At 39.7% G+C, this 18,262-nt stretch overlaps 1 long non-coding RNA gene across 1 annotated transcript; it reads left to right on the top strand.

The window, feature by feature from the left end:
- The first annotated feature begins 54 nt into the window (after window positions 1-54).
- LOC120379443 lies at window positions 55-17,707 on the top strand. Its single transcript, XR_005587536.1, has 5 exons — window positions 55-314; window positions 3,436-3,552; window positions 8,554-8,625; window positions 15,714-15,838; window positions 17,525-17,707. It is a non-coding gene; the product is annotated as an uncharacterized LOC120379443 (long non-coding RNA).
- The last annotated feature ends 555 nt before the right edge of the window (window positions 17,708-18,262 follow it).

Raw genomic sequence — 18,262 nt, 5'->3', positions numbered from 1 at the left:
TCTGGGGTGTGATGTCATAAAACAGGATTCCATGAGTTTTGTAGGTTCAGTACTTCTTGCTTTACAGGCTAGTGTCAAGGCTTTGTGTAGATGAAATTATCTACAAAAATATCTGTTTGTATTAAGCTGGACCTTAATAGGAAAAAAATGAAATCCCTGCTGAGCAACAAGGAAATTTGCGAGAAGCATTAACAACCATGGATCTTCCAATTGTGAAATGAACGAGTCAACAGCTACAATGTGTAAAGCAGTCTGCTGAGCAGCTTTCAACATCCTTTGTTGAAAAATATAATCAGGGGTAAATGAAATATAAAGTAAGTGCTAGTGAAAGAACAAAAGTGAAGGTCAAATATTTCTATGAGAGGTGAAAATTCAGATTATCAGATGCCTAATATGAATGTGTCACCTGTCCTGGGGAAGGACAGAAACCATTTACATTTCTGCCTAGTTTTAAGTCTTGATTATTGAATATGTAAATCAATCATAAGAGCAAACTCATTTTTTCCCCAAAATTCCCCATAGTTTTTTGCTCAGTTTGTGATGCTCTGCCCCATTGTAGGAGTGGGTTGTGGGAATACACAAGCCTGTTTAGAATCTGGAGTAGTGTAAATTTACAGTTGCCAACTCTACAGGATTGTCCTGGAGTCTCTAGGAATTAAAGATTAATTTTTAATTAAAGATTATGTTACGTGATGAAACCTCCAGGAATACATCCAACCAAAATTGGCAACCCTATATAAACTCCATAGTACCAACTGCTTCCCCATATGTGTGTGCTTCCTGCCTAATTCTATGGATGCACAGATTTCATTCCTGCATAATCCTGTATCTAATTACCACCTTGGAGCTAGTTCCATGTATAATGCAGAAAAGGCAGAAGTATTTAATAAATATTTCTGTTCTGTATCTGGTGGAAAAACAGGTGTTGCAATCATATCATATGATAAAGCTCTTTCCATTCCACTAATAAAAACAGCAGCCACTAAAAATAGACATTTTAAAATCAGCAGATCTGGATAACTCGCAGCCTGGAGTTTTAAAAGAGCTAGCTGATGCTTACTTTCAATAAGTCTTGGAACATTGGGGAAGTTCCAGAAGAGTGGAAGAAAGCTAGTTGTGCTAGTACAGGGATCGACAACCTTTGGCACTCTGCTCACCAGGGTAAGCCCCCTGGTGGGCTGGGCTGGTTTGTTTACCTGCCATGTCCGCAGGTTTGGCTGATGATGGCTCCCACTGGCCACGGTTCACCATCCCAGGCCAATGGGGGCTGCGGGAAGTGGCAGCCAGCACATCCTTCAGCCTGTGCCACTTTCCACCGCCCCCATTGGCCTGGAGCTGTGAACCACAGCCAGTGGGAGCTGCGATCGGCCGAACCTGTGGATGCGGCAATAAACCAACCAGCCTGGCCCACCAGGGTGCTTACCCAGGTGAGCTGCGTGCCAAAGGTTGCCGATCCCTGTGCTAGTATTTAAAAAGAGTAAATCAGGATGACCTAGGTAATTATAGGCTTGTCAGTCTGACGTCAGTCCTGGAAAGTAAACCAAGTGACAGTTATGGGACTTGATTAATAAAGAATTAAAAGAGGGTTATATAATTAAGGCTAATCAAAATGGGTTAATGGAACATATATCCTGTCAACCTTTTTTTTTCCTTGATGAGATTACAAGTTTGGTTGATAAAAGTAATAGTGTTGATGTAATAGACTTAGACTTCTGCAAGGAATTTGACTTGGAACTGTATGACATTTTGATTTTAAAAAAATAGAATGATATAAAATTAACATGGCACACATTAAATGGATTAAAAGCTGTCTAACTCATAAGTCTCAAAATGTAATTGTAAATATGGTTGAACAGATGCATTTCTAATGGGGTCCTGCAGGTTTTCAGCCCTACACAATTTAATTTATTAATGACCTAAAATAACCTATTAATGACATAAAATAACTGTTAAAGTTTGCAGATGATACAAAAATTAGTGATGGTAAATAACAAAGAAGACTAGTCACAGATACATAGTGTTCTGGGTTACTTGGTAAACTGTATGCAAGTAAACAATATGACATGGCTGAACAATTTAATATGGCTAAATGTAGCTGTATATACATAGGAACAAAGAATGTATGTCATACTTACAGAATGGGGGACTTTATCCTGGGAAGCAATGACTCTGAAAGAGATTTCTGGGTTGTGATGGATAATCTGCTGAACATGACCTCCCAGTACAACAGTGTGACCAAAAAGGCTAATCTGATTGTTGGATGCACAAACAGGGGAATCTTGGTGTGAATAGAGAGTTTATTTTACGTCTTTTTTGGTACTGGGTGACCACTGCTGGAGTACTGTGTTCAGTTTTGGTGTACACAATTCAAGGATGTTGAAAAATTGAAGAGGGTACAGAGAATTGCCAGTACATTAAAGGATCAGAAAACATGTCTAGTAGTGATAGATTCAAGGAGCTCAATCTATTTAGCTTAATGAAGAGAAGAGGGTAACTTGATTACAGTTTTTATAAGTAAATATGTAGGAAACAAATATTTAATAATAGGTCCTTAAATATAGCAGAGAAAAGTATAAACAAGATTCAATGTCTGGAAATTGAAACTAGACAAATTCAGAATGGCAATAAGGCATATTCTTTTAACAGTGAGAGTAATTAACTATTGGAATGATTTATGAAGGATGTGGTGGGTTCTCCATCACTGGCAATTTTAAAATCAATATGGGATTCCCCCCCCCCCAAAAAAAACCAAACCAAACCAAACCAAACCCTATGCTCTACGACGTATTTTGGGGGAGTTCTATGGCCTGTGTTATACAGGAGATCAGACTAGATGATCACAATAGTCCCCCTCTGGTCTTGGAATCTATGAATCTTAAAAATAAGCATTATATCTTATAGTGTAACTGTTTTTGTTGTTGTTTTTTTCAGTCACACTTTAGAAGTGACTCCTCCAACTCCACCACCACAGAAACTGCCTTTTCTTTGCCACATATTTAATATACTGGAATACACTGCATATTTATAACTCCCGTTAACCACTTATGAGAGTTATATATATGTCAACCACATTTACATTGTGATTCATATATCTCTAAAACTTCTCCCTTAATGAACAATTAGTTCAGTCTTACCAGCTCTCTTTACCTCACACTTTCAGATTTCCCATTAATAACACAACATTACTTCAGGTAGCTTGAACAGATACTTTCAAACAGCTCCAAACTCTTGCCTTCTGGGATGGAAAATAGGCAATAGCAAGCATTACTATTAGGTGCATGAGCACAATGCATGTGGACCCAGAGGTACCAGACTTATTTCCTAACACATGAAGACTGAAGAGTTTCTTCCTGAAAGAGAAAGAATTTACATTTCAATGCACAAATTTGCAGCTAGCTATAATTTAAATGTTAACTTTTATCATTTTCACAATAGATCAAACATAAAAGAAGAATATTTCTAGTCAGAATGGAATCTCCTTTGTACAGTAGAAGAGTTGGCAAGCTGCTAGCATATATTAAACTTCATCCTCTCAGCAAGCAGAAAGCACAGGTAAAATGTGTTTTAAATTATGTAATAAAAGAGAAATTTTTGGTCAGATTTTGATTAAGGTTTTATTCCCATCCCCTTATCAAATAATAAAGTGTAGAAAGTATGTCTTACTTTGGTGTTAACATGTTTAGATATATGGTGTCATTTAATAGTTAGGAACTGGGACGAGAGTTGTGTGTACGTATGTGTGAATATTTGAAATAAAGCTGTAGTGTGGCGGCTGCCCCACTCCCTGAGAATTTAGGCTGCAGCAGGCCAGTGGGCCCGTGCAGATGAACAGCCAATCAGAAAAGGGCTTATTGGGATGCAATCAGGGCCGGGCTCAGCCATATATAAAGGCTGCCCAGGACAGCAGCAGGCAGTCTGTCCCAGGCTTTCAAGAGGGGAAGGTCTGTCTCCAGAGCTGGGACAATAGCACCAGGCACAGCACAGTGCTGGGCAGGCCTGGGGGAGCAGAAGGGAGCTTCAGCCTGGTGTCTGCCAGGCTGCAGGCCCTGAGTGGAAGGGCCTAGCCGATGCAAGGGGCCGAAGGGGAAGCGGCCAAGAGATGTGGACAGACAGAGGGAGAGAAGGAGGGCAGGGTGGCTGCCACTAGAGGGTCCCTGGGTTGGGACCCAGAATAGTGAGCAGCCCTGGGTCCCGCCGCCTTCCTCCTTGCAGTACACCCCGTCATCGGCCGTGGGGAGCAGCCATCACCAACTACACCAGATCCCTGATTGGAGGGATTAGACTTTGGGGTGTGTGGTTGTACATGGTGGCTGGGGCGCAGAGAGACTGCTGATCAGCACCCGCCCCCGGGAGGGGGTGTGGATGGACTAAGGAGCACTGCCGAAGGGCAGTGGTCCAGAAGAAGACACTGTGAGCTGGAGAGTGACGCAGGCTCAGACGCCAACGGAGAGCGAGACAACGGACAGGACACCACCAGGAGAGGGCGCTCCACTGGACTGAGCTAATTCCCAGAGTCACCAGCAGGAGGCGCGGATGTGGTGAGTCCCAACCTTGTCACAAGTAGTGGAGAATGTGGGCATGAGCGGTCCTCCCCTGACACAAGGGGCAGAGTGAGGACTAGGCGGATTGTGCCACATTGAGAGACTAAGATAAAATGGTGGAGAAGAAAGACTTTTACTGGAGGGCCTGGGTGACTCGGCTGGCGGAGCAGCAGAGAGAGGTGCTCTGGCTGCTGCGGGGGTGGCACCCAGACTGTATGGGAGACCATGCGCCCATGGTGGGAGACTGGGGCCTGAGTCTAGGAACTGTTTCACCAGTGGGTGAAAGGGGCACTATGAGAGGGAGTGTCCCTACTGGGTAGGGGCAAGGAGGCCCCAGTCAGACAAGGTGCCCCTTGTGAGAGTAACGGGGGGAGAGGGGGGCTCAGCTTGTTGGGTCTGTGGGGAGTTGGGACACTGAAAAGGGGGTGCCCTTACAGAGCTCCCAAGGCCTGGGCCAGCCCAGAAGGAAGGGCTAGGGCCCACACAAGCAGGACTAGGGCTGTGGCAGGGGGAAAGCGCCAAGGGTGCTTCTACTGCCACACCAAGGGCCACATAAAGAGGCATTGCCCCCTGAGGCAGAAAGAGAGAGTGCCTGAGATAAAGGCTCGGTCTGTGACCAGCCCCAGGGAAGGGGTGGTGAAGACTGAAGCCCCTAAGGAGAAAGGGGCTGGTGCAGAGAGGCCCCACCTAAAAAAAGGAACCCACATAGGGGCCAGGAGGGCTGAAATGGGAACCCGAACAGAAGTGGGAATCCACGTAGGACCAGGGAGGTCTACGGTGCGGACTCAGACCATAGAAGAGGGAGGCAGGTTGCTCCAGGTGGTGGAGATCCTGAGCTTCGAGAGGGATTCCCTGAGGGCCCAACTGAGATGGAAGTTGGGGTGATAGGGATCACCCCCCCCGGTAGACTCTTAAGGGGGAGGGTGTGTAGTGTGGCGGCTGCCCCACTCCATGAGAATTTAGGCTGCAGCAGGCCAGTGGGCCTGCACAAACGAACACCCAATCAGAAAAGGGCTTATTGGGAGCCAATCGGGGCCCAGATTGGAGACAGCTGGACTGAGCTAATTCCTGGAGTCACCAGCAGGAGGCGCGGACGTCGTGTGTCCCAACCTTGTCACAAAAGCATTTTTAGTTGGCCTTGAATTTGTATTTTAATCATGATGGGAAGCTGCATGAACTGAATCACTTTAGCAGGTAACATAGGTGTAAAAATCTGAGGATACATTTAGTGCTGTTTAATGGAATAACTTGTACTTGAACAGAATTATTGACTAAATAGCTGTGACTTGTTTCTTAGGCAACCTGTGCAAGTGATAATGAAAGAAATTATGCCACCATAATATTTTAAGCAATTATTTTTAGTATTGTTTTACAAAAGGCATTTGCTTCATACTAGGACATTATCTCCTGACTGACAAGAAAATAATCTAGCCTGGGAAAGCTTTTTCCTTCTTTTTCTTTAATGGAGTGTCAAGCTAGGGAGAAGTATGAAGTGTACTGGGAACTGATGATTGTCTGCAAATGTGTTCTCCAACTGCTAGTAAGCACCAGAACTCAATTTCTCTGATTTTTTTTTTAAATCTCCTATCTCTTGCCACATATAGTAAACCTTGGTATTAAATCATACATAAAAAGTTTGGATAAAAGGGGGCAATTACCATGTTTTGTTTTTTTCGTGGGGATGGAGATGGGTTGTCACTGGCTAGATATCACTGGCTAGGCCTCATTAATATCTCCTATAAAAACAGATGAAAACCTGCAAATTGTGAACAAAGCTAGTCTTTGTGACCCCATATTCCCATCACTGTTACCCACTGACTTTCCTCCCAATTTTCCCACCTGAGGTTTAAACCCTTTTGTTGCATCTTTTCTTAAATTAAAGTAGGTCTTGAGCCTAGAAATACTTAAGTAGGTCAATAACTTGTGACACTGGAGTAGTCCCATTTTAGTCTTAGCCATAATTTAGCAAAGCTAGGTTTCTTGTGATGAAAATCAAAGTGCTCTCCCATTTTTGGCTTCATACCAGATCTGAGAAGTTCCACAGTACCACTTGATGTACAATACACATGTTAAAAAGAGGGAAAAAATGGGAATTTTTCTTCTTTTTGCTTCCATTCACCACTTTCACAGTTAGTCAATATTCTGATACACTCTTCGCCCTTTCTCCTTTCTTTTCAATTATTATTATTCAATTATTCTAATATGCTGAATGGAACAACAAATATCTATCTTCAACTTTTAAAAACCTACATAACAGTAAATTTAAAGAAATAGTCGTGAACAATGTGTTTAAAAAAAGGGGAAAAACTGCATTTTAAAAAAATCACACATTATACCTTGAAAATCCAGTGTAACCCTAATACATACTGTGGCATTACACCTCAGATTCTTCATAGTAATATTATTATGATATGAGCATGGCATAATTATGATGTATTTTGTGCAAGATAAGGCATGTGAGATATCATTGAAAAAGTTATAATATACTGAATATGATTATCCTACACGTATGCATGTATCATTCTGGTATGTGAGTTAGGAATATTGTCTATGTATCTATTACAAATAGGTTTACACCTGAGGAATGCCCACTAGACAGATTGCAATCAGTCTAGATGGCTGCCTGGGAAGGGCCATTAGGGAGAACAATAGGTTCAGATTCTAGTACATTTGCAAGATGAACTTGATTACTTTCATTATCAACACAACAAGCTGAGAAGAGGCAGCTAACAACAGGCTACAGTGGAGATCTGTTCTGCACTTGGGAGTCAGACAGAGATAATTGAAAGAGAGACTGAAATGCAATGGTTGAGAGAGAGGAAAGTGAATAATAAAATTACAACAGGCCTCAAGTGCTCAAAGTGCACTGGCTTCATCTTCTGGCCCTGCACTTTATGCCTTCATTAAATGTAGTTGTGATGGAGTGTTCACCCTACATTGGGCCTGGAAGGGTTAAGATGGCTAAGTGGGCCAAAAAACTGTCCAGACTGCATCTGGAGAAGGAGGCCTGATCTATGCTAATGAGGTAAGTCGATCTAAGTTATGCCATTTAAGTTATATAAGTTACATAACATAAGTCGACATAGCTTAGATTGATTTACAGTGGTGTCTACACTGCATTATGTCGATTGGAGACTCTCTCCTGTCAACATAGCTTCTGCTTTTTGGGAGATGGAGTAGTGAAATCGACAGGACAGTGCTCTGCCATCAACTTATCGCATCTTCAAAGGCCCACTAAATCGACACTGCTGCATCGATCACAGCAAAATCAATTTATCCCAGTAGTGCAGATAAGCCCAGAGACAGAGAACAAGCTCAGTTGGTTAGGAACAGGTGAGGCCTATATAAGCCCTGGAAACTGGCAACAAAAGGGGCTGGAGGGAAGGAGTCTTCAGTCCCTCACTGGGAAAAGGGAGGTGTGTCTGGGGCTATAGGCAAGTAGCCTACAATTTCTCCCTGGGAGGAAGGAGTGTGGCTTGGCAAGCCCAGAGATGGGGAAGAGCCAGAAAGGTAGGCAAGGTTCAGGGGAAAGATCAGTGAGATATGAGGTAGGTCAAACTCTGACTCTTGATGACAAGCCCCTAAGCCAGGACCCAGAGTAGAGGGCGGGCCTGGGTCCCCCTACCAGATATGGATGAAGTGGCACCAGTGTGGCAGTGACCAGGAAGACTGGGTGAGCCCATTTGATATCCTGGAAAGGGGGAACATTTATGACTAAGTCATGAAGAGAGGAGTCTGTGGCTCATCTAATTAGAGGGGCTCTCAGGGCTAGAGGATGACACCATCAGGGAAGGGCACAATGCCTGGCCAAAGCTAATCCCAAGGATGGCCAGAAGGAAGCACCACTAGCTGTGAGTGAACCCTGAGACAGTGATAAGGACTGACACTTGAGAATTGGGCTTTTTAGGCACACATGGTGCTGCAGAACAACAGACAGTAACTGAACTACATTGGTGTTTACAATATCATTCAAGATGGATGGTTGCCGTTCAATTCTCCTTTGTGATTTCAGTTGCCAAAGAAACTAGACACTTTCTAAGAGGAGGAAAGACATCTAATGTTTGACAGAATTATATCTTTGGCAGTAAGTACTGAAAGTATTTTGGTTTTATTTTCCTCTTTGATATAGATTACATATTCTAGAGCCAACATTTCCATTTGATTAATTTAATCTGACAATTCATGAGTCACTCAAGGAACTTGTTAAAGGAGCATTTGGACTTGCTGCCGTTTTAATAGTGGTTGTTAAGAAAAAGTTATGTTTAGTAATGAACTATCGTATAATTCTCATGGCTTATCATAACCATGGAAATTCTGAAAAATGTTTTATTTGGGCTTAATTCAGTAAACAAAACAATATATTTGAAACAATAATTTCAAATTTTGGTGCCCAGTCCTAATGACCTAAATCCATACAGAATGTAGGTGTCTAAATAAGTGGCTTTATTGTCAGAGAGACTGAGCATCCATCGCTCCAACTGGCTCCAGTATTAGTTTTGGGTGTTCCATGCCAGTGAAAATCAGACAAATTATTTTCATGCCTAAATAAAGATTTGGATGCCTAACTTTAGGCATCCAGGCATGAAAACGCTAACCTTACCTTTTTCTTATTATTTATATTACAGCAATGCCAATAATCCTAATCCAGATTTGTTCCATAATAAAGTAGCACCTAATAAAGAAATACACTTAGGTGCTAAATAATATATGATCACCATGAATGATATTCAGTTTTGTTATAATGAAGAACACTCTGTGGCACATTCAGAGTTAAGTTACCATTGGAACACAGAGGAATTTTATATTTAGCACAATAGATACTAACTTTGTGTTGGGGAGATCCTGGATTCTTTAAAATCCATGTAATTTGGTGCATTATGGGGAAATAGCATAGTGTCTGATTTTTAAAGGTTTATAGATGCCTAAAATGCAAATAGATGGCTAGTAGTGTTTTCAAAAGTGTCTAGACATCTTTTGGACCAAAATGCCATTAACAATCTGGCCAATAATTCTTGGGGTAAAATGAGCATGTCCCTTCTTGTTTGCCTGACTATATTTAAACACACAGAGAGATAGACACACATAGAAATGGACAACCAAAACTATTAAGAAGCAACAAAACTGCAAAAATGGCATGATTTTAGCTCCGTGTGTTATTTCCTTCTAAGAACTTTACCTATTCACCTGGTTCTCCACTGTCTCTTCATTTCATCCTCCTGCCTACTACTCTTACTATATAAGCCATCTGTCTATCTTACACAATAAACTTTTTAGTTCAGGGTTGTGCCTTCTTACTCATCATGTATCTACCTGGGAGGGAATATCTAAGCCTCCTTGAAAGAAGGATCTGTGGGGAAAAAATACACTTGCCATATCACAAATCCTATCATTATGTTAAGAATGGAGCTGAGGAAATTGTGCAGCCAAACAAAGTAAATTATTTAATAGCAATGTCATTGTAGTAACACTAACTGCAGCAGTCTCCGAGCAAGAAGTAGCAGACTGGTACAGCCATTAACATAATGTGTCATCATGGGTTCTTGCAGCCTTTCATGTTTTGATCAAATTGTTATGGAGAATCCTGGATGAGTAAGAAGCACAAATATTTCTATAACTTCAAGTTTTTGCAATCATTGGCAGAAAATCCATAAACTGGCAGCCTTTCATTTAAAATGTTAGATTGCATAACATTCTACAAGCCTACTGTTTTCTCTGTTGACTAAACCATCTTTCTGTGGAGATTAATGGAAGGAGGAGGCACACATCAGATTGCTACTTCACACCACCCAACACAGATTTAATGAGGTTGAGTAGTGTCCACAAAAGAGAAACCAAACAACTAATTATTCCTCAAGAAAGGGTTTTAATGACTTACGACTATAAAGGCAACACAGATGGAGTAAGAAAAACAGAATTAAAAACCAACACTGAGTGAGGATTTATATAAATGGCAAGTTATACTGAAGACAAGCACAAGTACATGTAATATTATGCATCAACTTACCTATTCCTATAACTGCATATATAAAAGGCAAATAATATTGAAAATAGTCACAAGAACATGCAACGATACTATTACTGATTGCCTAGCAACTTCACATGTATCCCAATAAACACAATTTCACATGAAATACTGATACATTGATTAACTATATTCTACTAATCTTAATCTACCTATAACCTTATTTGACAATTTATAAACTTCTACTGACTTTTATGACAAACTTAATGGCAAGTTATACTGGAGACAGGCACAACGACATGCAAAGCTATTATTGTTTACAAACTAGTAGCTTCACCAGCGCTGTGCCCATTCCCAGCAAGACACAAGAACATATACAGTTATTATATATTGATTAACTATTGACTACTATTATCTTTAAACAACTTAAACAACTCTAAAACACTTTACCAAGGTAACTAAATTATAGTATTGATACAGACTTAAGATTAACTAGCTCGAGCACAACAAGACCTCTTCAGTCTGAAACCTTACCCTGCATTCTTCCAAAGATACATTACCTTCAGTTGACCACTTTCCGCACTGGCCAAGCACAAATAGTCGGTGAATTGCAGCCTGACAAAGAGTGATCTCTTTTAGGTCAACACACACACAAACACTTGAGTCTTTGCACCTTATTTATACAGTATTTGTTGCCCGTGTTTCAAAACTGGTCAACCAATTAAGGTGGCCAAATGTTCTAGTGTGGTATTTGCGGTTGTCTTGATCTTATGAACTGTGCACATGTGCTCAGCTCATCTTTTCTTTCTGCAGCCTTTTGTCCTAATTGTGGTCAATTTGCTAGACTCAAAAATGCTTGAGTCATCTTAAAGAAGTATCTGGTTGCAGACCATTTTGTCCGCAAGTCTGTTTCCTTTTGCAAGGCTTGCTTTTTAAAGCTAACTTTACAAGGCTCGCTTTGTGAAGCTTCTGGAAGTTTTAGGTCTAACAATGACAATACTGTTGTTCATTTCAAGCTTGACAATACTCTTGTTCAAATTATTCACACTTTCCACAACATGTTTTAATATTTAATTAATCTAGATAAGCATAGCACATTTATTAGGTAACTCTTGTCTCTTTCAGAGGAACAAAGTAGCAGTAGATGTGAGAATGGTATTCTTTGTCAGGTGCTACCATAATTTTTAATCATTACTGCAAATAACCATTATATAAGAGAGTGGTTTCATATTAACAGATTGTAGACTGAGACCTAATTTTCAGAGTCTTGTGAAATCACAAATCCCTTCATATGTAAGCAGAAGATATACATATAGAGGACTTGCAGATGGGCTGGTAGTGGTGGTATACATACATGTATGATGAAAGGGGGTAGATTCACAAGGTAGTGTAAAAAAAAAAAGTTGCATCAATTTGGACTAAAAATGGATTAAGATGAGAATTGATCAAAAGAGCGTAGAAATGTAGGTAAGGTAGAAGACACCACTGTGAACTGTCATCACATCATCAGCTACATTCACATACATACCTTTTAAAAAAAATTAAAATGGCTTGGAAGGGAAGACTGAGAAGTCCTGTGTAGTGTGTGCACACCTGGGGCACCTGGGGTAATTAAAAAAAAATATTCTGAGAGGGCTGAGGCAGGCACACAGACACAAGGAAAAGAAAGGAAAGTTTGTTTTGGTTTAATAACTGCTATGCTATTCTAGTTCCAACAGTTCTCTTAATGATCGGTTCTGATGAGTCAGTCAAACTTGGGACGGGACGCCGGTGTAGGGGTGTTGTGGGGGTGGGGTGGGCAGGCAGGTTTGTTTACCCCCCCCATCTGGCAAGGAGCAGCAAGCAGCCGCCAGTGGCCGAGATCCGCAGTCGGATCTGTGGGCAACAACAAATAAACACACTGGGGTTTCTGTTCATTCACACGCAATTGCAGAACCAGAACCACTATTGTGTGTTTGAATGGCAGTGCTCCAGGGAATAGCACCTTATCATTAACATTTATCAAATGCAAGTGAAGTGAAAGTAGAGAAGAGTAAAGCCTTTAAAATTAAAAAACCCAAATAAAAATAAAAAAAAAAATAAAGCTAAAAAGTTTAAAAAAAAAAAAAAAAAAAATCATATAAATAATATACAACATTATTATTATTATATATTTATTAAATGGTATAAAGAATAAAATCAAAACACAAACACACCAAACATGATTTTTTTTTGTTTTTTTTTTTTTTTTGTTGTTTTTTTTTTTTTTTTTTTTTTAATATCATATGATAATTTTATATATTTTATTATATTATATATTTTTATTTTAATCTTAACATGTGGGAGCTCGGTAAGGGATTGTGTCTATGCTGTTGAAACTCTGCATCACTCCCTATGCTGGGCTGTGATGACACAAATGTGCCAATACTAAAAGAAAGGCTACTACCTTTCTATTTCTGACATTATTAGAAACAGGAAAGAACATTTTGTGAGCTTTCCCATCTAATTTTGCAGCTCTGCAAGTCTGATATAGTTTGGATAATAATTTGAATTTTTGGGGTCTTTCTCAAACAGAGCTAGTCCTTAAACAATCTTAAGTTTTACTTATCATTATCTGTAACCTTTCCATTGCTTCAAATTGTGGTAGCAGGTTCCAGCTGTAAATACAGCAGTATGTAATAATACTGGAGACACCTGCCAAACTAGGCCTTCAGTTACACTGATGACTACATGGTCATTGATTTCAATAGAGTTGTACAGGGGTGACTAAAGGAGGAACTTGTTCCATTATATATATAATAACTGGAAATATCTTTCTATTTAACTTCAGAGTATCCTTCTATATATAGAGACAGATACTTTAAAATTATTGATCCAAACGTGAGTTTGCTTTTGGTGAACTTTCAAGTATCCATATTTCACCTTTTCCACAACACTTGGTTCCAAACAAAAATATTTTACAATTTTGTAATGCTACCTGCAGTGGGAGATGACAAAAGGTGTCCCATTTTCATCTAACTTCAAACCCCACTTATTTCCTTTAGTAGGACGGGGGAAAAAAGAAGCAAAAGTCAGCCTTTGCTGACTTCAAACCAAGCTTTTTATTCACTTGCTTTCTTCTCTTTTATATCCTGCCTGGTTCCTCCATGGATAATGATAAAATGACACTCACAAATTATACCGAAATAAACTGTCTTGGTCTGAACTCATATCAGAAAGACAGGCATTTTTATTTAACACTTCTGGAAGAATGCTTGTTCATTATCATTTGTTTTCCCCTGGTGTATTCCCACTTGTGCCTTAATTTACATTTCTTCACTTATTTTGAAGAAACCGTCAGTGTTCTTTTTCAGCTTCAACTAACAAACTGAACAGCATAGGAATTGAAACCTGAATTCATTCCAAATAATTTTGTTAAATTACAAATATGGGTCATTGCAAGAATTCATCTTTGGAGAATACTCATTAATTTCTATATATTATATATGGCACAGGTAGCAACATCTACAGTTGAGAATGCCCAACAAATCCCACTTTAAGACTGTGTTTTCAGCTGCTTATAACCTCATGCTTAAATTTTCCATGTTGGGTGTCAGGCAGGGGACTCTGGTAAAAAAAAATAGTTGTGATCATGTAATCAACACAACGGGGCTGAATGAATGAGCAATCTTAATTTCAGCATTTCCTAACTTTGGAGCATTTGGCTTAGCAACCTTAATAATGTTATTTTAACACAGGCTATTTTTTATCTAATACATAGCAAACTCTTAATCTGGCATTATTTCTCCAGATTTTCATATTGGTGTCCATCAGTGAAATATCTGAGGCCTGGTCTACACTAAAAAGGGGGTTCGAATTAGGGTACGCAAATTCAGCTATGGGAATAGCGTAGCTGAATTCGAAATACCCTAATTCGAACTACTCACCCGTCCAGACGCGGCGGGGTCGAACTCCGCGGCTCCCCCGTCGACTCCACCACCGCCGTTTGCAGTGGTGGAGTACCGGAGTCGACCGCGGCGCTTCCGGAGTTCGAACTATCGCGTCTAGATCAGACGCGATAGTTCGAACTCCGAGAAGTCGAACTCACCGCGTCGACCCGGACGGTAAGTGTGGATTAGCCCTGAGTGCATACAAAGAGTAAGAACGTACGCAGTCTGAAATATGTTCACAAGAAGGGTTTATCAAAACATTCTAAATAAATTCATATACAGTCAAAGTTTGATCAGAGATAATTCACAGAAGAAAGGGCTAAATTCACGGAATAAATTAATCACAACACTTTTTTTACAAGTTTTTTTTTTTTATACTTAAACTGATCCCATGAACCACCAGTCCTCAGATAGTCCAGGGAACCTGCCCTGTCTGATTTTGAAGTATCTGATTCTAATAGTTGTATAGTGGATGTATGCACAAAGGAGCAGTTTTCTAACAGAATTATATTTCCTCTCCAACATGCCAGGTCTATTTAACTGTCCCCTGTGAAACAAGAACTTGCTACACAGTATTCTACATTTGTTTCAGCATGCCACTGAGTCTGGCCAATAGAAAGTCTGGCAATAGTGCTAGTAATGACCCCAATCTAGCTTGGCTAAATTTCTCTGGAAGGCAAAAGAGGTAACCATAATATCCTGATACAACCTTATTATACATTCCCTTCTGGATCAGGGAAAGTTTCAGAAGATTCCTCTGCATTTACTGAAAATCCTAAGGAATCTAAGCTAGAAGAATTGGGTAAAAATAAACCTACCTATGTTTACCAAGAAAACCCTGGTCCTTTAACATATCATCTATGATCTGACCGTGTAACTTAAACAGTTCTTCTAATGCTGGGACATTTAAAATATCACCCAAAATATTAGCATAATTACAACTAGAAATCTAAATAGGCAAATTACTGATTTCATTGTTATATGAAAACTCTTGAGGTAATGTGCACATTGAATACCATGCCAGTATGCCAGCCTACATGCTCCTCCAGAGGAATATTCAAAGATGGGGTGGATAGGAAAGCTTAGATTGGCTTTTTTTAAATCTGTCTTTGATAACCAATCACTTTTGGCAACTGTTATGTCTAGGTTTTGACTATTGATATAAACAGGCTGAGCTCTCATGATATTGAATTATATTTATCTACATTTACCGGAGGAATGGGAACTCTTATAGAACTGTGCATAGAGCAAAATGTTACTACCTCCATCGTCCATTGTAGAACTAATAATGGAGGATTTAAGTCTTTCCAAACATAAAGCTGCAGCTGTACCAGAAGATCAAGTCAGAAGATGGAAGAAGAGTCCTGGGGCATGGGGAAGACCCTGTTTAGTGCAGTAATATGGAGTACTCTACCTTCTGACTTCAGGTATCCAGCCATGGGTTTATCCTGTCATAAGAATGCCCACCTTGGAGCACTGTGAAATGAATAAATCTTCCTTTCCAGAGCTATCAAAAGAGTGTTTTGATTTCCTGTTGTTTTTTTCAATCTTTACTCCATGCAATCCAGGATACACAATATAGGCTAAAAAAACCCTGGTCCTCTTCCACTATATGATCTGTGATAATACTCCATCAGTTTGATATCCGTTTCTTTCCTGCTAGTAGAGACTTCCCTAGAAACCAGGTGCTCTGTGAGAACCTCTTCAATGTCCAGTGTATCAAGGCAATCTAGTCTGGATTGCCGTAAATTCCCATGGTGTTCCAGAAAGGGATTTCTGAAAAAAGCAGTCAGTAGCCTAACTGTCCCCAGTATTTCCAAAAGGTTTAGTGAAAATAACAAACCTCAGCCCAGATAAGTACTTTCTGATCTTTCCCCACTGGTCATGTAGACCATTCACCTAACACTGCAGTTTCTATTATTATTTATCATTTGTATTATCATAGCACCTGGGAGCATTAGTCTATTAGACTTCCCCATAGGCTACATCTACACTTAGAGATAGGGGCGGGATTCCCAGCTCACATGAACATACAGCAGCTTTCATTCAGCTAGCATGCTAAAAATAGCATAGCTTCAAAAACATGAGCTCTGGTGAGTGGTGGCACAGGCTAGCCTCTCTGGTACAAACCCCTAGGGCCCAGGCAGGTTAATAGTCAGGGTAGCTAACCCACACTGCCATTTACCGCTGTACAGTTACTGCAGCTGTGCCACTATTTTTAGCAGGCTCATGTTGGTACATGTTTGCAACATTTATGGTCTACAAGTGTGCTCTTAATATGAAATGTGAGCAATATAATTTTCTTAATTTGAACAGAATAATCTGTTCTTACAATCAGAGAAAATCCATTTTTCATATACTAAGGCAATTTCTCATTTATTTCAGCAGTTTGCTTTTATAGTACTGACTGACACTGCATTGCACACTAAAAAAGAAAATGTATTTAAGTACAGATAAGAAGTTGCTACTAACTCCCCAGTGTTTACCTATTTAGTAATATGCTTACAGGCCACAAACAAATTCATCAACTGATTGCCTTTCTTTTCAGAAATCCATGTTCACTGCCATTTACTACATCATATACATTTAAACATTGGATATAAATGTTTCATGATACAGAATTTAAGCATCTTTTTTATTTCAATTAATAATACTAAAACACATTTCCTAGCAAATATAGCAAACTTATTTGGATTATAACGGAACATTTAGGGAGATAATTGTGCATACAAGAATGTCCAGAATGCATACAAATTGCCAACTTGTTATACAAAGGCACAGCATTTCATTTTCACAGTATTATCTGAAGTAGGTGAACTTTTCTATTGAATGCATGATGAATTTATCACAGTCAGATGCATTTGATTTTTGTTCCGCCAAATACTTCAAGTTCAAGTTGAAGTTCTTGTGTGACATGATCTACTCAGAGCCTTTTGTCTCTGAATAAATCATGTCTCATGTGTCATTTTTCATATCATTCTTGAAGCTGTCATATTTTATGATATGTGCCACAGAGGAAAAGAAATTGTATAAAGTAAGTTTTACATTATAATAAGTGAGTTTGCTATATATTTCAATTCAGTAATTTAAATATATAAATTTCATTCTTCCAGCTGGAGAATTTAATCTATCCACAAATCAAATGAAGCACATGGAAAGCAGCACTACAAGCATCTTTCTACTATCTCAACTACATGCCTCTGCTATGACTTTGAGAAATTACAGCTAGGAAAGGGAAAACATACACCCTCCTGGACCACTTAATCTTCTGTCTCTCCACCCTGTGATTAGTAAAAAAGTAGCCAATTGTAATAGTATTTGTGATGTGTATACCTATCAAGCAGATATGGGACCTGAGGCTACCAATTTCTTTGACAGATAGCTTCAGAAGGCAATAACTCTCAATCACTGCTAGGCTGGGCTGTATATGAGCCTGTGATTTAGAGATGAAAAGTTTCATCTCCCATTATCCAAACTACAGTATATTTTCCTGAAAGAAAGAAGAGATGGAACTATATGCTCATGTCATGCGTATTAACATCACCGCTTTTCTATATATATAGAGAGAAAGAGAGAAATACAAAGTTAACAAGAATTGCTTCAGTGATGATTACACACCAGAGATCACCTTTAGTGCTGTCCAATATATGTACTATGTTCCTGTTCAGGTGCCTACTCTTATGCTGGCATTTAAAAATGCTACTGTACTCTCCCACACAGGGCTAACCAGAGGGAAAATGAAACCCTGGGCAAACTTTCTTTGGTGCCCTTTAAGTACTGCTCCCTGAGCAGCAGGTGGCTGCTCAGCAGGCAAAACAGCAGCTGATGGAGTGGTGGTGGCAACACGGCAG

The sequence above is a fragment of the Mauremys reevesii genome, linkage group 1 (assembly GCF_016161935.1).
Source record: "Mauremys reevesii isolate NIE-2019 linkage group 1, ASM1616193v1, whole genome shotgun sequence".
NCBI classification, from domain to species: Eukaryota; Metazoa; Chordata; order Testudines; family Geoemydidae; genus Mauremys; species Mauremys reevesii.
Note: the sequence above shows the minus strand (reverse complement) of the source record. Positions and strands in the feature narration are given on the sequence as shown.